Here is a 26,964-nt window from a genome sequence, read left to right on the forward strand (position 1 = left end):
AAAAACCATCTAACCCCAAGCGCAGGACATTCCACGTACGCTGCACTTGAAGCTGTATGCTCTATTACTACAGCGCTCTCAGAAAGAGAAAAAACTGCATTTGAGCTTACACACATTTCTTAAGTGCAGCCATAGGCAAACCCATCACAATGGACGTATCCATAGCGCACGGTGATTGATGTCACGGTGTAATCACTCCATGACGCGATAAGCAGGCGTTGGCTGACTCAATCTTTATTTGTGCGGTGAATTTTCAGTGTACCTTCCTGATGATCTTGGTTCTCCAAAGAAGTCTCCCCACGCAGAGATGCTTTCCCACCCACGCTACAGGGGAGCAAAGGTTTTTTTGCCTTCTCCGTGCTGGCATTCAAGCTTGTGAGTCAGGCAGGGACGACGGATACAACAGGCAGCAACCAGTCTTAAATTTGGGGCCATCCTGACCAAGACACAGATATGCTTCCACTGGAAGAGAACAATTTTATCTACATGAAGTTACTAGGCTTCTAGAAAATCTGTGGTCTCTAACTTCTAATAATTGAAAATACTTACTGGGGAAAAAAAGTGCACCTACCCACACCATAACGATTTTAAATAAAAAAAAAAAAAACATCACCACTTCAATTACTACCTTGCTTTCTCTGTTTCTATGCACCCAGAAAATCAATTGCAACAATTTTAAAGCCTTTCTCCTCCAAAGCTGCTGGAGTTAGCACTGAAGTTGTTATATTATTTAAGCACTGGGGTTCAGAGTTCTCAAGCAGTATAAAGAAACTGCGTCTAACTTCAGCAGTTCCCAAGACGGCAGCTGTTATGCTTGAACCGAAGCAGGGAGCAGACCGGTAATAAGAACGAGGGGAACTTAAGGACAGTTATCTTCCAACTTGCAAAAATACAATGGATACTTGACAACAGCATAAAATTTGTTTTTCCAAACTTTCCATTAATTAAAACATACCAGTTTTAGCCTGGTTTAATAAACTACTGGACCTTGATATTACACACTTGAGTTCCCTGTTCTGCCTTTGCCTCCTCCAGCCATAAAGCCACAATTACCCTCATAATTTTTCAGGCCAGAGCAATTTTTCAACTCCGCTGCTAATCAGGTTACCACGTACAGCTCAGTATGGCACCGACCTCCAGGTTTTTGTCCAGATAATCCAACGAGCGCTCTTAACAACGAGGTAAAAACCTGAAAGAGTCAGGCAAGAGCCCAGGACGCGTATTGCCCTTCCCGCGCCCATCCTTACAGACAGAAGGGGCTCCTTCTGTCTTCTCAAGAAGGTAAACTCAAGCGGTTCTGTTTAAAGCACCAATCTTCAACTCTGATATTCATAGGAAGATTCTGTATCTGATGCCGAGTTGTACCATACCACTGCTTGAACGGGACTCTCCCCACGTACAGAAGGGCTACTTCTCCCCAGGTTTCACCGAGGTGTTTAAATGATTAGCAATAGCTAAGGGCGCATATGTTGTTTTTAATAGCGAACGTGTGCTTTACAGACCTGGCTGCGTTCTCATCAATAATTTCTTGGTGCAACACTCCTGGGAAGACAGCAGTCAGCCCAGCGTGACAGTGTCTGAAATAAAGCAGGGTGTTACAAGGTGCGAGGCAGCGCTCCGCACATTCGCTGTCAAAGAATCACAGCATTTCAGCTGCTGGAAGAAGCAGATTGCCATTGTTTTATCAAGGAAAATCACAGATGGGAGAAACTGACTGGAAACCACCTTCCCCTCCAGAAAAAAAAAAAAAAAAAAAAAAATTGCTAGCTATTATCTTTCGCAGAGAGGGTACATCTACTATTGAACTGAAGACAGGGTCACGCTTTGGAGGTCAAAACAGGCGTATTCCTTTCTTTACAAAGCATCTTCAAAAGGCAGCTGGGGATGAAGTTTGTCTGCGCACAGCCACACAGAGATTTAGACAGGGAAGAAAAAAAAAAAAAAAAAAAAAAAACCCACAACACTAAACCAAACCCCGTGCACTTACATAAAAGGCTTTGGGGAGTTTCATTTTCTATTCAGCTGGAAAGGGAGTGAACAAGCACGCATGCACGCACACACACGCACATTTTTAATCATCCTCAGGCTGACAGCAGCCAGTCGCTACTTCTGTTATCAGAGCCCCACAGCTTGTATTTCCAAGCTACGAGGTGCTACGGCAGAAGGTATAAAACCTCCCCTGATTAAAAAGGCACGGTGATATCGTCCAGTACAACACAGCAACTGCTACAGATTTGAAGTTTGGCCTCACCAGGACGTTAGCCATTCGGTGGAGGGAGAGGTAAAAATAATCCATAAACGTACAAGCGCACAGTAAGGATTTCCTCAGATTACCTGGTAACCAGGATCACTCTCATTTTCTCTGAGCTCGCCAGTCACCCTCCGGGAAAAACAAGCAATGGAGGCGAGTCTCTGCATAAAGAAACTTACAGTTTGCAACAAGGTGCCAGTTGTTAACGAGACAGAGAGAGAGAAGCTGTGCTTACATACAATTCACCGGCGACCGCGCGTGCAAACGCCACGTGCCCGGGATTAAAACTTCAGCCCGGGTAGATGCTGTCCCTGCCACTGCTTGATTCAGCTCAAGTGGCTGGCATCTCTCCAGAGTCACTCAGAAGGCGGCTGCCCAACAGGACAAATCACTGAAAAAAATAGAGAAAAAAACAAAACAAAACAAAAAACACAAACAAGTTCGGTTTTGCAATTCCACTGCGCATTATACAATCAGTTAGCCTTGCTAAGCGCTGACTTCTTAAAATGTGGTTTCCCTTGCAGCATGAGAGGGAGAAGTACATTTCTGATTAGAGTTCACCCACTACTTTCAAACACGTGAACTTTCTAAATACCAGCGCTACCAAAAAGAACTCCTCCGTACAGCTAATGGCAACCTCATAGTCAGGATGCCTGGATAACCTCCACCCCAAACCCTGCTTTCAAGCACAGTGTGGGGCTGGATCCCTCCTCAAGGGTGAGGCGAGGAGTTTACAGAGCCGTGGACCTGACAGGCTCAGCAGAGCCTAGAAGGCTGCAAACCCAAAGGGAACAAGAGCCTAACGTGTTCGTAAACACGTGTTGTACAAGCCTGGCCAAGCACGAGGATGGGGATATTGGTGACAGAGGAGCCCCTTCCTCACCTCGGGGTGAAAGTGTCCCCCTCGGGAAGCTGCCCCGGCACTCAGCCGGGGCTGAGGGGCAGCAGCCCAGGGTTGTGTTCAGAAGGCACCAGCAGTCACGTGGCCCGAAAGGGAGAGAGACGGGACAAAACCTTTTTGTATGGAGAGAAAGTGGGGATAGCTCAAAAAAACTCCCCACAAACCAGCGGGGCCGGAGCCCACGGGGCACTTGGGGAAGGAGGATGCAGGAAAGGAAGAAGGTGAAAACCCAGATGAAAGGCAGAGGAAGGAGATAATATGTGGTGTAACTTTTTAAATATTTTTTGGAAGGTGACAGTTACGGTATTCTCCCACTTTCTCCTCAAATTTTTGCCACCCCTCGATTTTGAATCTCACATTCAAGGGTTCAGACAAGCTTTGTCCTTTTCTATTGCATTTCTTTAGTCATATCCAAAACTTTGTTCTAACCTGGTTGTACATACAAGTCACTTCCAGCTTTGTAGCTGCACCATTCCAGGGGTTGACAAGTCCTTTAAATTTCACCAAACCTGCCCTATTTACAAGTTGTATATTTTTATGAGTTACTCTCTTTGGGACATCATTTCGACATTATCCCAATTCTGTGACTTCTATAAGAGGGTCCATTCCCCCTCCCTTACAGGGCCAGCCCTGCAGTGATGTTTTCCATTTTACGATAAATCCAATTAACCATAATTAAAAAGTACAGATCAATTTTATATAGCAACAGAATTAGGAAGAAGCAGTAACAAGTCAATCCAGTAACAGGGCAAGTGGCAATAGGTCAGTTCAGTCAATCTGAATTGATCCAACAGCTGCATATTAATATAGGAAGCGGTATATTGAGCTAGTTTATGTACTGAACTTTATCAAGTTGCTTATACGTATGACCAGATTATAGTGGTGGTTTACCTGCTAATCACCCAGTTCTGTCAAAAACTTAAAATTCTAATATTTTAAGGGGAGACGGGCAATTAATGGTTTGCTGACCAGGAAACTCACGTTGAAGAAAGGAAAACACACGGGACCACCGCTCTGAGGCAGCCTGGGCTGCCTTTCATCCATACCTCATTTCCCAGCCACGAGCCTCGGCCTTTCCCAGCTCACCGGCCTTGGGCAAGACCCTCTACCCCTCCGTGCCCATTTTCTCCCTTTAAAAACATGGATAAACGTGACAGTCGTCTTAATAAAATACAAGTGCAAGTCAAGAGGAGAGCCCTGAGAGCCAAGTATGGTTAGTAGCACATCCAATGCTTGCCAATACCTTGGGTCAGTGCGAGAGGGTTGCCATTGGTTTCAGAGGAACCAAGGCCGAACGCTGAAAAAGCAACAGACCAAAAAGCCTTCAGGAGCGAGACCTTTCTGTGTAGGTCTCCATCTCTCAAAAGGGCAAGGGGGTAGATGCAGCCACCAGAGGATACGCCAAAGACGAAGAAGGGACACGGTCAAAAGTTGCCTCTAAATAAAACAGGGTCATCTATAAAGCTCTGGCTGTATGCACACACATACACACACATATATACGTACGTATGCAAAAAAAGAGGACAGACTACACCTCTTTTCTCTGCCAATAGTAACTGGTGATCTCAGTAGCTTCTTACAGAGCTTAATTCTTCTCAGTAGTATGGGAGAACTAAATAATTCTGCCAAGAAAAGAAAGTACCAAACACTAGCACATTCATAATTTCCAAGCCCCTTATCTCCCAAAAGTTGTGACAGGTTTTGGGATTCTCATCTGAAAGCCAAATGTAAGACGGAAAAGGAAAAACCAGATTTCACTGGTGAGTCTCAGAACTCCTCCTTGCTAATGTGATTTTACTGTTTGCAGCACTGGACATGAACACGGTTAATGAATAATGACTGTGCAAACAAAATATCAGATAATGATGGGAGGGGGAGGGAAGGGTGTAATAATGGCGTAGGTGGTTTGGATTGGATTTGGCATCAATTAGAAAAATGGATGCCCTTTTAATTATAGGAAAAAGGCTTTGCTAGAAAGATAAGACAGACACGGCAATCAAAACACTTTAGTCTTTGGATTTAAATGTATGGAAACAGAAAGTTCGCAAGGTTGAGGTTTTTCAGTGTATTTTCTTTTTATAATATAAAAAAAATAGCTCTTACTCAAAAATTGCATCTGACTGTGTGTGTAAACCTTCAGCTTATTTCAAAGCTGTTACAGCAGAGATTTGTTCTGCTTTTATCACTCTCTGGGAATATTACTACAAGTAGGACTGCCTCCTACAAGGTACAAGATATCTTTCATTTCCCTTCTAGTAAGAGCCCAACTCAGTAGGAGTTACAGCCACTTGAAGAATCAGTCCAATAACCTATCAACATCACTTAAGATCCTCCTCTAATTGGTTCCACTGGATATATTATCAAAAGAGGGCACTAGAGATTGGTCCCTGTTTGATTAAGGTTGCACGGTGCGTGTTTCTTTCCCTCCTCTTATTCATAATTCCAGCAGTTCATGCCAGATTCTCACATGCAAGAAATGCCTCACATAAGCACATGAAATGCATTGTCCTCAGTGCTCCTTAAGCAACCCAGAGTATCTTAATAATATCCTTTAAAAAAAAAAAAAAACAAAACCAAAAAAACCCCAAACAGTTCAACAAGAGGGAAAAGGACAACTCTCTGCAAAACTCGTACAGGTTTCCTCAACTACCCAATAAAGAAAAACCCCTCACAGTTCTGCATGTTTTACTGTTATTCTGTACTTCTACAAGTCTTTTTCAGTAACATCAATAATCACACAACCCATATTTACATGATCATTTATACAATGAGATGGAACCACTTCTGAGTAAGTGCTATTTTATAAACAACGTTTACTATCCTCCAATTTATAAACACCATTTCTATTATTCAGCTTCTTTCATCAACAGATCTCAAATAGTGTTTAGAAGGTTTAATCGTATTGCCCAACTACCTCTGCAAAAGTGACTTACAAAGTGAAAGCGCAATTATACACGGCAGAATTTATCCAGGAAATAGGAACTGCGATACTTAATCTTGCAAAATAACCGAGAGATAATTTAAAGTAAGGTGTCTACAAAGAATACTGTCTGTGCCAAGAGACTGTTTGTATTGGTTTTGCAAAGAGGGGACGGAATGTTCTCTTCCAAAGAAGCACAAAACAAACTTCCTGAACCAATGTGAGTTTTCTTTTTGCTTGTAATCCAAGTAAGTGTGGCCTGGCCAGACTTACTTAATAAGAGGGGGAAAAAAAAAAAAAAAAAAAAAAAAATCAATTAAATTGGCATAGCTTTGTCTTGAAAAAGCACAGTCACACCCTTCAAAGTGAGTGGAGCTGGCCACCTGAACAGATCTAGAACCACCACTGCTCTGTGAAATTAGTAATAATAGCCTGGAAGGGTTTGTTTTGTTTTGTTTTGTTTTTTATTTTATTTTTTTTAATGTTTTCCCCATAGCATTCTAAGCAGTTGTAATCAACTCTCTTCTTTCCTTTTTTTTTTTTTTTTAATGCTAATCTTGACGCACACCAGCAGGGTTTAAGAATGTGGAGATAAGAGATGCAGCATGTTGAGATAGTAAAGCAGCAGGAAAAGAAAACTGAAGTCATCAAATACCAGTTTATTTAACATAATATTTTGTTCCTAAATCAGTCATATATGTCTTCTAGCAAAAAAAGAAAAAAAAAAAAAAAGAAACAAACCAAAAGAAAAGAACAAAAAACAACAAACCAAACCAAACCAAACCGCAACTCAACTTCAGCTCAGCTTTTACCTCCTTTTACCTTTCAGGAGCTGATGGGTGAGTCCACAAGGGAAAAGTTTTTTGCAAGGCAAAGATAAAAGCATTACTGGTAAAGTCAAAAGAGACAGCATATTGTTTAGTGTGATGTTTTTGTAAACCTTGTTTAGAAATAGTAATGCATTTAAAATTAAAAAAAAAAAGTATTATATACACCCTTTACCCTACATGAGGACACAGAGCCCCGAAAAACCCACATTGGTGTCCAACTCTACAACAGTTCTGTTTACATGCACATTTGTGAAAGTTTCTTGATTAACAGAAATCCTTATTTCACAACACATACAATGCAAAACTACTTCCAGAACCACTAGAAGTGCAGTTTTCCCCACCAATGGACCACCAGCATATTTGGCATATTTGCCACGCAAATGCCCATCCCTTCTCACAGTCGCCCGGATTAAGATGCTGCATCATTTTGCCTGAAATGGGCAGAACGCAATGAGAGATGGTCACCTCCACACAACTTGTATACAAGTCAGACACTTCTTAGAAGGTTATATTCAACGTCGTCATTTCAAAATGCTGCACTACAGTCCCACTGTAGAGGAGCCATCCTAAACAGACCGATGAAATATCCCCCAGAATTGAGAAGGATATAAAAAACAAGATAGAAACCCGATGGAAAGTCAACAAAACTGCAAAATGTATTTCATGTTCCTTATACTGATACAAAGTTTCCTGAATCTCAGTCAGATGTCTAAGAGTTGTCCATCCTCATTGTCGCAGAAGTTTAAAATTACTATAGTTTTTATTATTATTACTGCCCTTTGAATGTTTATACCTTCCCTGGTTCTGTACATTAATGCCAGACTTGGTTTATTAACAGCAATTCTTAGACGATTTCAGTGGCTATTTACTTGTCACCGTTTCCTTGTTTACTTTTGCCTTTTTCCCAGCTTCAGCTTCTTGCAGGGTGAACAATGAAATCTGTTTTACTTTTAGGTTCCTTCTCCCACAGTGTTTAGGTTTCAAGCTCTGCAAGGATCAGGTTTATTCATTTGAAAAACAATCAGTACCATTTTTATTTTCTTTTATTTTGAAACAGGAAATAAATTATATTAATCTCAGGTTTTATAAAAGTTGTTTTCATATATTCAACTTGGATCCACTCCTAAACTTGAGCGCATAAAAGTTACCCTGGCAAATATAGTCACGTTTGAACCCTTAGTCTCCCTACCAGAGGCGTATCTTGGTAACATTCCTAAAATTATTCTTTTTTAAATTGAAGTAAAGAGAGATTATTAATAAAAGACTCACGCAGCTAAGTTTCTGCCTTTCTTAAGTCAACAGACGGTTGGTCTTACGTTTCAACAGACCCAGGATTTCTTGCTAGCGCTACAGAAGACAAGTCTGTCTCTCTAGATACACACATGCGGTAAGCAAACAAAACCGAGAGCAGCATATTAGTCGGGAAGATTAGATTATTGTCTTCAAATGCCACTACAGACTTTAAAAGGATGCTCACGGAGGGTATCGCAGTGGAAAAGACACATGGACGTTAGCAGCTCGAGCACAAATCCCCCGCCTCCTCCCTCGATGGGAGATCATAAGATTGTGAACGCTCTTAAAAACTACATCGACTCTCAGACTTTTGACAAGGACTGATGGAGCTGAAAAGCTGTGTGGGAAGCATCACGTGTGGTATTGGAAAAAGCAGTAAGGAAAATAATTTGGTTTTTGGAAAGGAGCAGGGGGCGTGAGAAGGGGAAGGTGTCTTTCTAGTCGCTCCAAAGGGTGTTCAGAGCAAAGCTGCTCAGTCCTCGGTTCCGACACTCACCACATTTGATGTGACTTGAACAGCATTTCAAATACCAATTTCCAGATACTACCTTGTGGCAAAGGCACCCATCGTATCCCTGTTCACCACGCAGATAGTTTGAATTCTCCCTGCACCACCCAAAGACATTTCATTTATTTCATTTTCTTTGTCATTTTCTTTCTTTTGTTGTTTGCCACAGGTGCTCAGAGCAGCAGAAACTTGACCGTGAAAAGTAACTGTGCTAGTTTTTCTAGCTGACCTTTTTTGCTCAATTTTCCTGTTCAGCAAAGGGGAAAAAAACCCAAACAAATAGATAGCATTCCACAGAAACAGGGAAACAAAGAGGATATGCCTGGACTGGGGTAAAACAACGTCCATCCTTCACATATTTCAGCACTAGGGCATACCAAAACCTCCGTTGTCCTCAGTAGCAAAGCAAATGAACTTTCCCAGCTGTTGGCTCTCAAATCCTTCCTTTGCTAGCCCTTTGGTAAAATGAGGGCTGAAATAATCCAGGACACTGTCCCACTGTGGCCTGAAAAGTCAGGTTCCTCTCATTTTTTTTTCGGAAGGGCAAAGCACGCTACACAAAATGCCCTGCATTCACACTGAAATCTAACAAATAAAGAGACTTCAGAAAATTCGCTAATCCTGCCTCGTGTAAATTTATTATAGCTCATTTGTCTTGTGAGACTTCCAGAGACGTGGAGAAAGGAAGCCGGAAAAAAGGGAATCTCTTCACAAGAAGGATGGAGAAGCAGCATGAAGGAGCAGTCAGTAAGTAGACAGTTAAGAAGAAAACTCATGGCCAAAAGGTGAATGACTGAATATTTGGTTCAGACCGGTATAAATTGAAAACCGTGCAGTTATTGGTCCTTCCTGAACCTGACCCTTCCTAACTTTGTTACCACACTGCAGAACCGTGTCATCAGGAAGATCTTGAATCTTTTCTGTTTATCAAGGAAAGCACAAAAATGAGGCAGCTTTTTGAAATCACTTCTACAAAGAAAAGCACAGAGGTTTCCACATCAGCAGACCTACAGAATTCCACCACATTATGGCCACTATGATAATAAAAGTTATTTTAAACACAGCCTGTAGTAATAAAGCGGTTTTAGTGCCAATAATTTTCTCTTTGTGGCTGAGGAGCAGGGGGAGTTTCCCCATCATGATGCAATCAGAAGTTGCTTTGATAAAGCTTGGATTCATGAAATTGTTATTGCAGAAGATAGAACAAACTACAGACGTGGCCTCTGAAACACCTAAAACGCCTATCAAGATCACATAATTTTTTTCCACGCTCAAGCACATCAAGTCACGTTGTTTATATTCAATAACAAAACCAGATACTGTTCATCAGTATGTATGATCCTTTCCCTGGGAACCACAAATAGGCACAGTACCAAGACACCTGGATGCCTGGATGCCACAATTTTCAGTTCACCCCCCTGTTTTCTCAAATGCCATTTCTTACCTATGCCTTTACATTTATAGCTGATTGGAATCACTGATGTTACAGCTGTTCTAGTCCACGGGGGTCAAAGCATTGAACCGTAAGTAGATATCTTCCAGTCTCTTCTGATGTTGCCCATCAAGTTAATAAAGCTTCTGCTCTAACTCAAAGCATCCTGTTATGCAACTCAGCAGCTAATGACTTTTTTTCTTCTACTTCATCATTGGTACTGCCCACGGTCTTTGAACTCATTATTATTTTCTATGTGACCTCTACTTAATGAATGAATGGTTTATCAGAATTTGATGTGCTTCATTGTATCACATTCCAAGTTAAATCATCCTAAAAATCAATGCAACTACAAAACCTAAGTTTTGTAATAACTTTTATTAGTCCAGTAATGCAGTTGGGGGAAAAGAAAATAAATTTTAAAAAAAGAGCACAAACCTATTTTCAGGCTAACTATCAGGTCTAAGGAAAAAAACGTTATTTTATCAAAAGAAGAATCAGAAACCTAATAGTCTGCCTACTCTGCACCAAGAACAAGGTGGCAATTTTCTTGGGACCACTCTAATCCTTCAAAATAAAGTGCAATGCTCCCAATAGAGCATAACGACTAATTCCTATTAAAAAAAAAAAAACAACTGACAAAACCAAAAAAACCCCATATTTTTATAGTACTTACCACTACCACTTCACTTCTGTTGTTAGTTCCCACTGCACTAGTACACATGAGCAGGCACAATCCAGTCTGGAGCAGGACTCTGACCAGGACAGAGCTCTCAATACTCTGAAAGGCACAGATTTCTGGAGACCTTAGGGCTAAAGATTCTCCTCAGATCCCAGAAAAGAATAACAAATAGGACAGTACCTTTGCTGTAAGACAAGGTCCCCTAGCTCTGTTTCCTGTAGGTGATGACTGGTACCAATGATTGCCAAGTACTCATAAGAAGCCCTTCAATGGATAACTATAAAGTAATATTCCTCTAATCAATTTCTACCCAGCTACTCCCAAGCCTGAGCTAGGAATCAGCTTTCTAAACGGTCCCACTTATTAAAAAAAAAAAAAAAAAAAAAAAAACCAAAGAACAACAAAACCCGCCACTTATCTCTATAGAGGTTTTCTTGCTAATGTTTCTTTTATTGAAGCGTATTAAAAGATAATGTTTTCAGTAATGTCTTACAGTAATGCCCTTCTACGAGTTAAGGGTGTACAAAAAGGAAATCCTCATGTTTAAATATTTAAAGTGTCACCTTCCAACTTTTTTAAGCATCTCTCTTCCTCTGTTTTATAATTTCAGAACAAGAGTGTTTGTCCTTGATCTGATCCCAGTTTCTTTTTGACTTTCTTATATCATCTCATCTGTGCTTTTATTTGTCTTACTAATAAGGAGCTCATCCTGCAATGTGGCACGTATAAGTACAGAAGTCTAATTAACATTCATTTTAGGCCAAGAGCGGGATTTACACCACAAACAAAAAAGCTAATCCTGGGCTAACTGATCATACATAAAAACAAACATGCAAAAAGCCCAACCTCCCTGCAAACTGAAAAAAAACCCAAACCCAAACCAACATAACAACATGGACACTTTTCACTGGCTCTATATTAACCTATCTACATACCCCTTGTATTTCCACATTATTTTTGCTTGGCAGTTATGAGCAAAACACAACAACCTAAAGCAACATGGCTAGACAAATTCAAAGCCACACAGCCAAAATAAGGACATTAAAGATCTACATGACAAAAGGGACTCTTGTGCATCCCATACAGAAGCAAAAAACATGAAAGCTAGAAGAAAGCCAGCCCATTAAGTTTCCCAAGAACGCCTAAAAATTTGTCTTGCCAATATCACCACAGTATTTTAATTGTGTTTGGTTTTGTTCACTGCATAAAGTCATGTATTATCATTACCAATGCTCAACACGCTCAAACAAAATCCCTCTGAACAAACAATTCCTAATCCAACATTTCATCATTTTAATCTTACCACCAGAATTCTACTGGGAAAAATAGATAAATAATAACAACACAAATCCACTTTAACTGTTTAAAATGATGTTCATCACCTTGTTATTTTAATGATTCAAAGCTACTTTTAGACTTGCAGTTATGGCCATATCACATTCACGGTGCTGAATCAAAAAAAAAAAAAAAAACAACCCAACAAAAACAAACTCCCAAATCAGTAAACAAAATCAAGAAAAATGTGGATGAAATACCGTTTACTATGGGCTGAAAGAGGTTATGCCACATCCTTGCATGGAGCAATAAACTCAGGGCCAAGAAAAAATACTTCAGATGGGAGGTTGTAATGGGAGGGCTGACTACATGGGTACCACAAAATGCATCTCATACAACTATATTACCCAGCTTGGAACAAAAAAAAAAAAAAAAAAGAAAGTTTTTTCTGTGTTCAGAGCAGGTTTAATTCAAACCCATCAAGCTCCTCGGCACAACTGTTTTAATGTCTTCTCTTTCACCATCTCTGTCCCCTTTCACAGAGGGGAAATCTGGGAATCTATCCCACGGTGCAGGGCAATTCCGCAGCCTCAAGATCCGCAGAGGACAACAAATGTATCCTAAACTGAAGCTGCCTGTTTGGCAGTAAGAAAACCGGCTTTTTTTCTACTAGTAGAAGTAAGAACACAGGCCAGTTGAAGTGGGCGAAGCTGTGCCCAAGCTGGCAAGGGCCCAGTCTTAAACTCTTACTAAATCCAGAGGTTTGCCTGCGAACATCGAATGGCTGCGTATGTTGGAATTCTAATTACATGTTAACAATGTCTGTATCATCGCAATTTATTAGACAGTCAGTTCAGAAGCTTAGCAAAAGCAAGGAGAGCGGCTGGGTGCTCAGCAAACCTCTCAACCTCAGTTACGGCAAAACACACTAAAGCAAAGAAAGGGGAAAATTTTGGTAATTCTCCCGGGAAGTTTCACTTTTTTGGAAGGTTACAAAAACCCGAGAAGACAGACACCCCTTTTTAAGCCTAATGAAGAAAGTAACGTTTACCAGCCTCACTGGAAGCCGACCTTTACCAATTGTTTGCAGGAGATGTGATGAGGTGAGAAACTCTAGAAGCCTCTCCGGTATGTCAGGTAACCCACTGCATTATTTACACAGCCCAAGCAGTGCTGTTTGTCTTCAACTTCAAAACAATTTGTGCACCCTTATTAGAGTTTAATAATAAATCCACGGCCTCCCTCTGTTTGCCAGGATGAAATAAAGACCGCTAAAATAAAGGAGGGATGTACAGGGGAGACGCGCAGGGAAAAGAAGACAGCGAAACCTTTCGATGCATCAAGATCATATTCAGGAGGAAAGAGTTTCGTTTCCCAGGAGGCTCAAAACACTGCTGTCAGTGTTGTGCCATGCCAAAAAAAAAACCAAAAAAACCCAAAAAAACACAACCAAACATAAACCAGCTCCTTCAGGTTTCCCAGCTAGGACACAGACCTATGAAATGCATAAATTACGTCAGTGGATTACACCAAGCACACACCCTGCGTGCAAAAACTTCCTACAAACTTCTATGGATTGTTTTAAAAACCAGATGAACGAAGAAATAGGCCAGGAAGTAAGAAACAGCTTTTAACTAGGGTGTTTCTAGAAGAAAGACCAAAGCTAATACTGTCATTCACAGCTCTGGAGCATTGAAATCTAATTTAATGCAAAAAAAAAAAAAAAAAATACACTGGTGATGTCTATTTGTGCACAAATTTTATTACAAGACATAAAAAGAGAGATATGAAAGAACACTAAAGATGCCCTTTGGAACCAGAAGTGGAAAGATGCCTTGTTGCTTTGAAATACTGCTGAAGACAAATATTAAAAAAAAAAAAGTTTCTATAGGATTTAAATCAAAAGAGCAATTCTCCTCAAGCACAATCAATAGACGCAGAGATGCAAAACTGATATCTGTTTTGTTAAAATGCAGACATCCTCAGGAGGTTAAGTAATTCTGCGTGGTCTTACACATCTAATGATTCCTAGCACAGGATTTAAATGGAATACTTAAGTCAACTTAATACATCCAAAAGCCACACGTGTAAGTCACTACCATCTTTATCACTTTTAGCTTTGTCCCCTTCTAGGATATGGAAGAAAACAGCCACTACAGGAATTTTGTTTATAATATTACACTATAGGAATGTTGTTTCTAATATTAATATCACAGTTGCAAAACTGATCGCAACAATTTACAGGCTTAACATGACAAGACAGGCTTATCAAATGAGCTTTCAACCTACTGGTATGAAAAAATATAGTCATCCCATGAAGACAAAAGCACAGTAGCCAGTGTATTACCGAAAGTCTAACTCGAGTCTAAAAATGATTAAGTTAAAATGTATTTACAGAAATGTGAATTTAAAATGTATTTAAATTTTAACCAGAAAAAGTAACAGTCTTGTTCTAACAACCATTGTCTAATAACCATTTCAAGCTTTAAACTCTACAATATTATGATTTTTTCTTTTTTTTTTTTTTTTTGGCCCCTCCTATCACAGGCTTAAATTTAATGAAGATTAATTTGATTTACTGGCCCTCTAGGAACTGGACAAACATAACTCAAATATTATTCAATTATTCAAATATTATTCAATCTTTGGTTAACGGGCTTCAGGTGACTCCATGGGGACCCTCAAGTCCTTAAGAAAAGGTAATCCTCGTGTTAGTGCTGTGGCTTCAGACTCTGGGCTCTTCAGTGAGGACATCCTTCCCCACCCAAAGGAAAACAAAGATGTGGCAATTCTCCGCAAAGAATTAACAGAACACTAACTGGACATACAGCGAAAAGGTTCTTTGTCTTGAAAGGCGTAAACGCATCTTTCTGCACAAGAGATGATTGTGTTAACTGGAGCACTGCTTATTCTGTTACGCTATATATTGCCTCAGGACTTCAAGCAACCATGAGATGGCAAGGCTACACGCCGATTTATTGTCACTTCAGAAGACTGATGCTTAGGCCAGGATTTCAAAGTTCTAAATCTTTCCTTATAGGAAATTAACGTAGATGCAGGATGACTTCGAGTACAGCAGCAGAATGAAGATAAAGTACTCAGTCTGCGCACATTATCTTCTTCTACTCGAGACTCAGGTAGCTGTTCCACTGAGAGATGACACATTCCACCTACAGTGTAAAAACACTAAAACACTCGTCTGTAATGGCTTTAAGTTTTATCATGTATAATATTCATAAATTAACCAGGCAAATATTTGCTTAGTAGCAACGCGGGGCCAAGATCCCCCAATTTACCCTTGTGAAAGCAGTGAGATTAATATACTCCACAGTCTGCGGAGCAAACAACATCAGAACAAATCCTCTCGGGAAAATAAGGCAGGAAGATACTGTATTTATAGAAATGGGAGTTTAAGTCACTTGTTTCATTTTTTTAACCGCTCGTTATTTATACCGATACCGGCAATGGTGGGATGGCTGCTGAGGAGACCACAAGGAAAAAAAAAAAAAGAGTTTTGACCGCAGTTTTGTCAACACACAGCTGGGTATTGAGATACCTCCTCCCTGGTTCTGCAGTGAGTAGCAATAGCACGGCCAAGCTGCGTCCCCAAAATGCTACTGATTTACATGAAACTGCCAGAAATGAAGACTGCTTTCAGTGGGCAAAACCAAACACAGTGGGGGCACTGATGGATTAAAAAAAGAAATGCTTATTACCGAGCTGCAAAAGTACTGCAGCAACAGGAAAATGAGAATATTATGTTTAATCGCCTGTCTTCCTGAGGGAAGTAAAAATGTTTTGCATACAAGACTTACTCAGAGACATAACAATTCACAGAATTAAAAACATGACATATTTTTCCATCTAATGCTTTTCTAGGTACTTGAAGTGCGTTTCTGTTTGCACTACAACCACACAGTGCTGATACAACAAAGAGCCTGTCAGCCCTGTAAATCATATTTTTAAGTTCCAGTGAGACATGATTATGTGGTGTTCAGGTTACATGTGGGTTCTTCTTGACAGCGTGAAAGCTGGCGGTCCTCTAGCCAGGCAAGAAAATTATAATTTCCCCATGTATCGATGCTTAGGCAGCTCCTAAAAATCTAACTTTAGCTTGGCATATCAGTTGTTAGAAATCTGCAAATCCTTTGTGATTTGACAGTTTCCAGTATTATTTTCACTGTGAATCTCCTTGCAAAGCCAGGGCTGGAAGAAAAAAAAAAAAAAAAAAAAAAAAAAATCACATCCCTCGGTCACAACCTGCACAGCCCAACTGAGCACTTCCCAGCATAAGCACTGGGTCACAGCAGCAGATGCTGGAGCCCCCTGCTTACCTTGCACCCAACAAGGAAGAAAAGATTATCGCTAAACAGTCTGTGCTTCTTATTTTTCCCCTTCGTAAGCTGTTACAAACCCCACAGAATCACAGAATTTTCAGAGTTGGAAGGGACCTCTAGGGATCAACTAGTCCAACTCCCCTGCTAAAGCAGGATTGCCCAGAGCACATTACTCAGGACTGCATCCAGGCGGGTCTTGAAAATCTCCAGGGAAGGGGACTCCACAACCTCCCTGGGCAGCCTGTGCCAGTGCTCTGTCACCCTCACCGTAAAGAAGTGTTTCTGTGTATTTGAACGGAACTTCCTATGTTCTAACTTGTGCCCATTGCCCCTCGTCCTGTCACTGGGAACCGCTGAAAAGAGCCTGGCTCCATCCTCCTTCAGCCCACCCTTTAGATACTTGTACGCCATAATAAGGTCTCCCCTCAGCCTTCTCTTCTCCAGGCTAAAGAGTCCCAGCTCTCTCAGCCTTTCCTCATAAGGCAGATGCTCCAATCCCTTAATCATCTTAGTTGCCCACGTTTCACTCCATTCTGTTCCAGGTTAAGCAAGACTGCGGGGTTGGGCAAACGTTTCCCCGCTAAATTTACATGAGGGAAGGGAAATACCTACCGCCTTACAGAGTTCTTCTCAATCAGTGTCCCGGGGGTATAAACTATACCGGTTCTACCTAAGTGAATGCGTATTTGCATTCAAGTCAGGACTGCGATACAAAGCATCAACAACAGATTTCTAATTATAATTATGTAAAAATATTACCCCACTCCCAACTATCAAAGATCATAAAAGAAAGAAGAACTGTGGACGTGCACAATAACTCCCTCTTCTCCACCTCCAGGAAAGGCAGAAAGCAGACTACGAGCTTTGTATTTTGAAATACTCTCCATTTGCCTCCTCTTCAGGGACACTTACAGAGAAAACAAAATTACCTATGCCTTCTAAGTCGGTAACAGATCTGGTCTGCCAACATGTCTCAGCATAAGGCCTCAGGTCACCACCCTAAATTTCTTTGTATCTCTAGTTCAGCTTGTTTACCAAAACTGGCTCAAAAAAAAAACAAAAAACCACCAAACAAAACAAAAAAGAAACAAACCAAAAACCAATAAGCCACAACAAAACAAAAATAGCCCCCAACAATCTGTTGAGGAATATTCTCCAAGGGCAAAGAGTAACGGGCAGGGCAGTATTAGTTGAGAACTAGTTTCCCCTCTGTGCTTCTGGGAGAAGGAAAAAAAAAAAAAAAAAAACAAAGAGAAAAAAAAAAAAAAGAAAAGAAGAATCACCTCACAATATCCTGGCAAATGGAAATCTTCCACACCCTAAATTAGCAAAATGGTCTCTTACTTATCACAAAATCATGGAAATCCCACCACAAGCAGGGCCCAAAGGCAGTTTGAGCTCAAGAAAGATCCATCTGTTCTTTATGTTTTACCCCATAGGCGCCACAGCCATCAGTCAACGCTGCAAATAAACTGGTGATGAGAAGCAGGCGATAGGAAGCTACCAGCTGGAACTAAATAAATATTTACAGATGTCCCAACATACCTAACAAAAAGCCTACAAAAGTTGAATGTAGGCAAGCCAGTGGGATCTGACCATGGTGAGAAAGACTCTTACAAAGAATTTTTGGCATTATCAATTAGTGCAGGGGCATCTCAACCAAACGTACACGTGAGGTACACCTACAACCAGCAACGGAGGTTGCGGTCCCCCCCAGCCTCTCCTCTCTCGCACCCAGATGTACTCCAGAACGTGAGACCCGCTGCTGTCTACAAACAGCTCGCAGATGGTGCTAAACCCCTCAGCTAGACTGTAAAGAAACCCAAACCCAGCACCATAATTCAATCCAGCTGCAAGCTCAGAGAGGCGCCCAGCCCATCATCTGTGATCCAGCCTGTGCTCTGCTCCGTTGAGCGCTTGGGGGCACTGAGAGGGTTGGCCCGCAGCCCTACCACAGAACGAGTGGTAAAACATCACCCAAAATAAGAGAGAACATCTTACGCGGAAGAAGAAAGGGAGCAGCCGTCACATTCCTGCACGTGGGAGATGCCTGCATCTTAAAAACCAAGCCTCTTTTGATTAGAGCTTGGCAAAAAAGCATAAAAATCAAAGAGGAGGGAATTATGCTTACTAGGTAATGTGAAACATATTTACCCAGTGGTTCGTAACAGTTCATCCCCATCGAGATTTCCTCCTTTTCTTTAAGCCCATGTGCAGCCCCTCTTACTTCTGTTATCATCTTAGAAAGGGGTGATGAAAAAGAACCGCTTGAACCGCCCTGGATGAGGTCCAGCCTCCAGGGCACCAACTCTGAAAGGGAGCTCTTAACCTGTATGGTGCTTCAGAAGGAAGCGATGCCTCGACAGGGCACAGGACACCAGCTGGAAGCCACCGGAGCTTATGCCTGCCTGCTCTTAAAACACGGGGAAGAGAAAGTGATTTTTCTAGAGCAGGGCCCCAGTGGTGCAGATCGTGCCCATCCAGCCCCTGCGCGTGATCAGATGGGTGTCCATGCATCGTGCTCAGCTCCTGGGGTGTCCCCCTCCCACAGCCACCTCATCGACAGAGGGAGAGCTGTTCCACCAGAGCCCAACATCGCTGCCTCCCCGCACCCGGGAAGCTTCAGAGCAGCATCTCCAGTCGCTCACTCGATACACGGAGGGAGAAGGAAGGCACGAGCAAACGGGATGCAGCACAGGGGGACAGAGTGAGGAATTACTTTTTCTTAGTACGCCAGAGATGATGTTTTATTGGAGTTCACAGACTTAACGCATTTCAAGAGGAGTACTAGAAAGTTAAATGAAGTGTACACACCTAACTCAAGTCCCAGATGGGAGATACAGTGCCCAGTTACCATAGCAACTTCCCTTTCAAGTGCTAGGACAAGTCAGATTTCTGATGCTCTACACTACTGCAATTGTGGGAACAAAACAGACAAGATTTGATACATCATTATTTCAAGTGCCTGAAAAAACAAAGCAAAAGAAATAAAGTTATTCCATTTTAGACAAGGAAATCACCTTTTTTTTTTCCAGGTCAAGAGAAAACCCTATGCACAACAGATACTCAAAAGCAAGAACCCAATGAGTTGTGGAAAAAGAATCATCAGGGAGAACAGGATGGTCTACAGCACACCTCCATTAAATGAAAGTACATCCTTTTAAAGCATTATTTAGCATAAGAGTTATAAAAATGTGTAATGCCTAGTGCAATACCTCAAGGGTTGGTGAGGTAAGACCTTTCTTTAAGATCAGGTCAACTGCTTCAAACAGGAAACATGACTTGAAAGCGATCCCTCATTCAGTAATTAATGTTAGTGCTTTAATAAGGGAATATTTCAGTTTTAATCCGAGCCAAAGTCTCCCCACCGTGTTACAGAAATGAATTTTGTTATTGGAAGTAGCATTCTCTTCCAAATCAGTGAGCTGCAGGCTAGTTGCTACAATGAAAACAGCTTGCCTTATAAGCATTTTTGAAAATGCCCAGCTTGGTTATTTATACTGTGCCTTTTGGAAACTCCTCAGACATTTTTGCAACTGATTCATCATTTCCTTTTATTCAGTGTTCAAACCTGATGCGAAGGGATTCCATAAATTGTTCAGAAGCATCCTCATTTTACCAATGGATGAAACTTTATAGTGTTCTTTTAAATAGGGTCACAATACTGAAGTGTAGCACCAGCAAAAAAGCTGGAAAAGTTTGCCTTCCTTTGGGACAAACGGGAAAAAATTATATCTAGTTATCATCACAGAGAAAAAAAAAGCTGATATTCTGTAAAGTATGACTCACATGAGCTTTTTGGTTTTGTTTTTAATTTATTTTTAAAGAAATCTTAACAGCCTTTTTTTTTTTTCTTCAGGATGTTCAAGGGTTGCAAAACTTCCTTTTCCTCCCAATATTATTATCTATCAAGAGAAGAAAGAGTCCCCGAGCCGTTGCATCGGAGATTAGCAGAACTGTAAACTTATCTTAAAGAGGCTAGTAGTTAAGCAGACGGTCACACCTCTTAGCTTGTTACAGAGAAATAAATGGGTTATTGAGAGGTAGTATGGAACTCACAAATCCATTAGTAACATCTATTCTCTCCTAACCATTCCCATCGCCTTTGAAAGTCACTTTTGCACTCTCTATCAGCCATCAGCTTCAGACAAGATCATTGTATTGCTGCTGCAGTCCGAACTCTAAGTAGAGGAAGAGAAAAAGGTTAAAACAAGATTTGTTTATACCTGTATCATTTCAGTTCTCTTTACCGACTGACTAGGTAAGCATTTCAGAGTGTATGTTCTCTGTAGGTTGCAGAGATGTTAACCAGTGACATAACTGCATGACAGCATCAGAATTAAGACACATCTACAACGTGGTGAGAGAAGAGGAAAAAAAAAATTGAAAAAAAAAAAAATAATCACACTTTGTCAGGTCAGTTTTACAGTTTCTGAAATGCCAGTTGTTCATTTTAGCACACCACTAGTCTCAAATGATGAAGGTGCTGTCAATCAAAACACTCCTATTACAAGTGAGCTCTGGGCTTGTATTTAGGCATGCAAGAGAGGGAAGAGGTAGGGGAAAATAATCTCTGTTCAGGGAACATATTTAGACATAATAGACTGGAAGAATAATGAAGAAATTAAAATATATGGGTTTGCACATTATGGCTTTTCAAGAAGAGCAGTGGCAGAGTTATGGTAAGGGCTGGTTACAGCTCAAGTTGCCCACGGACTCCTTTTGTCTCTTGCTGCTCTTCCAGTTCACAACCCTTTCAAGATGAGAAAAGTAACCGTGTGCCAGCGGTGCTCATGTGTCCTGACTGCTTCAGGACCTTTAAAGATGGGTCATGGTCTTCTTTAAAGATGGGTCATGGTCTTCTTTCTCCGGGTCTGTACTTAAGAATCATTTTGAATAACCTTCAGTGTATGTGTGGACTCTCAAGAGCCATTACAGAGGCTCAACTTTCAGTCAGAGCTTTGCATCTGCCCTCTTAAAAATCTAATTTCTCGAATGCTCATGGGCCCCTCCCAAGAACGAGTATTCCCAACCTAGGCTTCTCTTGAGAGCAAAACTCAGTGTCTTCCATGGCATAATCTTCAGCTAAAGCACTGTAGCCTTCTATTAGACTTTCGTGTTAAACCACAGTATTTTCTTGAATTGTCCAAAAATGCCACAACCTGCTTTTAGCAAAGCGCCCAACACCTCTTCGAGCTGCAAAGCAGCTTTCACCCCTAATTGTCCAATCTCTCACGACTACCCTCACCTCTTCCTTTACTCTTGGGAACAACATTTGAATTTGAATGCCGGTGCCTCGTGTTTCATCCCTGTTAGATGAACCAGCATATCCATTTCCAGCACTAATAAGTTTAAATGAGTAGTGACAGTTTCCAGTCATGCAGAAACATAGGCAGACTCAGATGTCATTCTCAAAATGGTAACTGATTTGAGAGAGAGCATCACAGTCAAATTGCCAAAATAGATACCTGTTTTTAAATGACTCACCGAAATCCAGGGCAGATCAAAGGGCCTGATAGCAAAAGGATTATTAGGAAAAAAAAAACCACCATATTTAATGTGTTCGCTAACGTGTTAGAATCCCCAAGAAGATAAAGGAATTTTAGTTTCAAACAGAAGTACTTGCCTTTGTGAGAAAAGACAACTTATTATTAATTCAAGATAAAAATCGTGGTACTGGAGGTGAGCCAGTTTATTGTTTTCACAAGACTTCGCAGACTGAACTCAAGATACCAGAAGAATCCCAGGGCTTTGCAAAAGAGGGGTAAAAGCTACAAGCTCCGGTTTCCCAAGCAGCAGCACTGCCGTTCCCCGCTCCAGACCACTGTTTGCTACTGCTGCCATAGCCCCACCTGCTATCATGGCTGGGGATTTAATTTTCCAGGGTCGTTGGGACAGTCATTTTGGTCTTCACTGTCTGGTAGCTAACAATACAGGTCTGCAGCCAGCGCAAAAGGTCTGGAGACTGTAAAAATACATGGCAACACACCCAGTTTGTTTTGCTCCATCCATAAAGTGGATGCTACGAAAACCACAGGGTTCATAAGCAAGAAAATTTGTGGTGTACTTCCCTGGTAACCTTTACAGGGCTAAGTCTAGAAAGAGAAAGAATTGACTGAAAACACATAGAAGTGTCTCATGGCAGAGGACCCTGGAGGCTCTCCTAACTCTCAGCAGTCACATACAAAAGTTTTTCCAGAGGTGAAATGATGCCCCATACATTACCAGCAGCCCATCCTACTCATTCCCCAGTCAACAGCCCCCACTTCTTCATCTTCACATCACCTACCACTGCTGGCGCACCTACCTCTACAGTGCCAATACTGAAATGATGACAGCCGATTCTTCTGCCTGGCAAGCAACTGGAAATTGTGATGATTTCAACGGAGAAGAGCCTTAGACAAGTTGGCGGTAAAACTTGCTTAATTTTGTTTGAGGCAATACTGAATAGTAAAAGCGAGGATGAGCTGCCATATTTCACTCATTAGCTTCAGAAATTCTAAATAGGCAACCTCGCATGCAAGAGATCATAAAACAAACAGCCCCAAATCCAAGATGTTAACCCTCACGTTTATTTCACCGAAGTGCCCAAAGTACATTAGCTGTCATTAAGCACTCACATCAGTCTCTGAATTTCCATCCCTCATCTAAAACAGCTGAACAGAGTAAAATCAGAATCAACCTATACAAAAAAAAAAAAAAATGTATTGCAGCACTTTTGGCCACTCTTCTCTATATAGTCTAAAGATGGTAGCATTTTAAGACTTCTTTGTACTTCATACCCCAGTGACATACCAGTGAAATGGAATAATTCCTGAGGACTGCAGAAGAACATTAAGGAACATTCAAGAGAGACAAGGGAGACCATTAGATAGTTTCAGACCCTCTCTCTCCGTCTTAAATAAAGCCCTTTAGTCTCAGATAAACAGAGGGGGGTTCTTGGTTTATTTGCTTTTATGTCTGGACTTAGACATTGCCCAGCAGAGCTTTCAGGAAAACATAAGGCTTGTTTAAAATAGTACACACTTCAAACAAAAGATGTGTCTCACATTAAGATGAATATCCAAAAAAAAAAAAAAAAAACAACCCAAGAATGGTGACAAATTCTTTTAAATTGTTTCCAAATGATCTAAGTTTCTATTAATAAAACAAGCACACAAATTTTCTTGGGGTTTGTTTTGGGTTTTTTTGTTGCCGGTTGTTGTTTTTTAATTTGAGATTTTGGGCCTCAATCTCACAAGCATTTAAGTTAAGCAACAGGCAGACAGACAACTTGTCCCATTACTATCAGTGGAACAAATAAGTATTTATAGATCAAAACTTTGATCCTGAATCAACCCTCTCCACCGCGGTTGAAGGCAACCCCTTCATGAACACCGCTACCCAGCTTTATCAGTGAACGTTTCCAACGGGGCTGAAGAATACCTTCAAACTGGTCAAGGTAGGTCTTAGGCAATTCTCAGTAAGTTGTGAAACAAAAGATTTCTCTTCACTACATCCAGTGAAGGGGGAGAAGACTTTTTTGCTAAGCCGCAACTGTTTGAGTACTACAGTACACCAGAGCCTACGCTCCATCAGATTCACAGTACATGAACTCTATCATTGTCTGGAACACATCAACTGCTGAAGACATCTGTACATTACCAGATGTGGTCTTCCTAGGGAAGACACCAGATCTCGATGAAAACAAAAACACACAGCTGTTGTAAAATTGGAAAGAAACTAAAAAACTATCTGCACAGAATACGTACACTTATTGTCCTAAAGGCATAAAAGAGAAAAAGCAAGAGAGGGCAAAAGCCTTGCCTTTTTTTTTTTTTTTTTTTTCCAGCCAAAGCAATGATTCCGTACATTTCTAGAAGCTCTAGGGGAAATACGTGTCCAGAGCGGGGAGCGCACATTTAGACCAAGAATGCTAATCACATGTGGTTTCTAATCAGTGAGTGCAATACCACCATCCCAATGCCTAAGAAAAAAAAAGGTTTTGTACAACAAAAATGACCTCAAGCTCCAGATCTGCATCATTTTTAAGGTCAGTTGATCCCTGGAGGGATCACAGGGTAAGAACGGGGAAACAGCCGGAAGACTCCATTATTTATGTCATCATGGCAACAACACTGCCTCAGAGCACTTCCTCATTACTGGGAGCAAGAGTCCCATGTAGGGAAGGCATGCAGGGAGCACATAAAGAGCAAGGTCATCTGTAAAATGACTATGCCCTTTTCTTTACGTCCTCAAGAAGTCACTGCACTAAAGCTCTGTGAGGGAGGTTTTATGACCAAGGAGAACTTGCATCCCTTGTGACACATTCCCACACAGTCTTGTGGATTCAATTTACTAAATTGCCTGAAGTGACATCTGCAAATCTTGTTCAGTAGCAGCCCTAAGGGAGACATGGCCATGGAGCAAAAGTGTTATTGCTGGCATTATTGGGAGTACCAGCACAGCATGCATCTGGACATCCCAGTTGCTGTACAACACCATCTCCATGGTCTAGGAGGTAGGAAGGCCCCGAGTCTCTCAAATGTCAAGGTCCATCTACACAAGAACCTCCCCAACACTTCCACGGATTTCTCCCACAGGGTAATACAGACTTCAACTCTTAGACACTGTTTTGCAACCAAGTGTCTTCAGCCAAAACCAATTATGCAGAGAAGTATGCAGTGGTTCAGAAAGTGATCTGAGTTTATACAATTTATACAGTGAAGCATGAAGAGAAAGAAATACAGACTCCAGGATTATCTGCTTTTAGCCTATGAGGTTTTGGAGGAAAAGGTCTATATGCAGAGGAGGAAATCTGTACTGCATTTGCTATGTGCCAAAAATATAGAGGGTAGCACCACACAATTTAAACACGGAACCACTAAATATTCACTAATGAACTTAGTGAAAAAATGCCAATGTTTGCCAGAGGCAGGCAGTTTAAATTATTGTGTCTATCATGGACAGAGAGGAAGGACAAGAAATCTTGGTTTATATTTTTCTACCAGAAATAGAAGGGCAGAAACTCTCCTCCTTCATACACTCTGGAGGTCAAACTAGATGATGTAATGATCCCTTGTGGCTTTAAACAGGTTTTATAGATTATCTGACTTAAAAATAGACACAACGTTTAAATAATAAAATTCTCTTGAAATTGAATGCCTAGTACAACAAGCCCCCAGTCACTGGCTAAGATCTGGAGGAGCTATGACCATACGAATATTTGTAATAAACCAAAGGGAAAAATCTTAGGTAGATATTCTGAAATTGAAATTTCATCCCACTGACTCTATTCTGCCTGAAAAGCAAGTGATACGTACTATCGTCCATATAGTCTGCTTTAGCTATGTGCAGATCTCCAGAAAAACGTGCAGATGGAGGACACGTCAACGGTGCAGACACCATACCCAGGTTGGGGTACTGGAGCCAGTCTAGCCATGGCAGCAAGGACCTCTGTCCTCAGCCAAGAGTCATGGAGTCCACCGTGTCCCATGCAACTGTAGCCTGCTTCTGGTACCGGGAGAGTACAATTAAAACCGGCTTGGATACGCCTGCACTGTCTTGACATCTCTGTTGTAGGCACTTCTCTGAATAACTTAATTCAAAGCCTGTTACCATACAATAATTGCCAGAGGTCACGCCGTCATGGTTCAGATGAGGACCTGAATTCATGAAGTGAACCAATATACGTGTTGCTTTTTTGCTCCCTTTTCAAGTAGGAGGCCAAAGGAGGAAGTACAGGAGATGCGTTGTCACCTTGTCAATGGAGTTGCTTCTTGTCAGCTACGCCATTGTTTAACTTGTCACAAGCAAAACAATACAACACAGCAAACCTCACCAACTTGTATGAACTGCCTGGAAGCCCACTGGAAATCAGTTAATTTCGCGAGCCAGCGAGTACACAAACAATAGGAATCAGATTACTTTACTCATAGGTTTTGGCAACAGCAATTTCGGTTTATTTGTTATGATAATTCATAAAGCACCATCACATAGAGCATAGAATCTCTTATAAAAATAATTACAGTCTAGTAATGCAAGATCTCATTGAAGCAAAGCATTAGTTCTTTGACAGTTAGAGAACGAGCCAAATACTTTGTGCAAATGAGGGATTACCAAGGTTTCAACACATGCGTTTCCTTGCACTTAAAATGTGCAAGGAGCCAACCTTATTAAAACGGCATTTCATATTATACTTTAAAATGATGGCCCCTTAGGCAGATTTTCTGTACTTCAAAAGATAGCTATTATACGACTATATGTTACAGTCTAGGATAACTAGAAAAAGAAATTCCTATCAAATTGCTGTACCGCTGTACGCAGGGAGCATAAATAGTTGCTCTTTCCTACAGCCCCTCAAGAAAAGCCAGACTTTTATTCAAAATGAGGTGTCACCAGTCTCACTCAATAAAGAGAGAACAGCTTTAATACAACGCTATGAATGAAAAAAGTCTTCCACTTTGCTACCGAAAATATTTTCAGCAGCTAAAGCACCATTTTCTGAACCTGCCATCCAACATTTAGGACATCTCCATATGGGCCTCAGAGTTATA

The 26,964-nt window shown here is 41.1% G+C and overlaps 1 protein-coding gene across 3 annotated transcripts in view; it reads right to left on the bottom strand.

Annotated features, from left to right (window-relative positions):
- EPS8 (EGFR pathway substrate 8, signaling adaptor) overlaps positions 1–2,620 on the bottom strand; it is a 103,677-nt gene extending 101,057 nt beyond the window's left edge. For 2 of the 3 annotated variants that reach the window (XM_082498343.1, XM_082498345.1), the window contains exon 1: positions 2,491–2,620. The gene's annotated coding sequence lies outside the window, so the exon portion shown is untranslated. Of the gene's footprint in view, positions 1–2,334; positions 2,374–2,490 lie in introns of those variants that run through there. The other variant, XM_082498344.1, reaches the window with a different exon arrangement.
- Positions 2,621–26,964: the final 24,344 nt, after the last annotated feature.

The sequence above is a fragment of the Vanellus vanellus genome, assembly GCF_965231255.1.
Source record: "Vanellus vanellus genome assembly, chromosome: 1".
NCBI lineage: Eukaryota > Metazoa > Chordata > Aves > Charadriiformes > Charadriidae > Vanellus > Vanellus vanellus.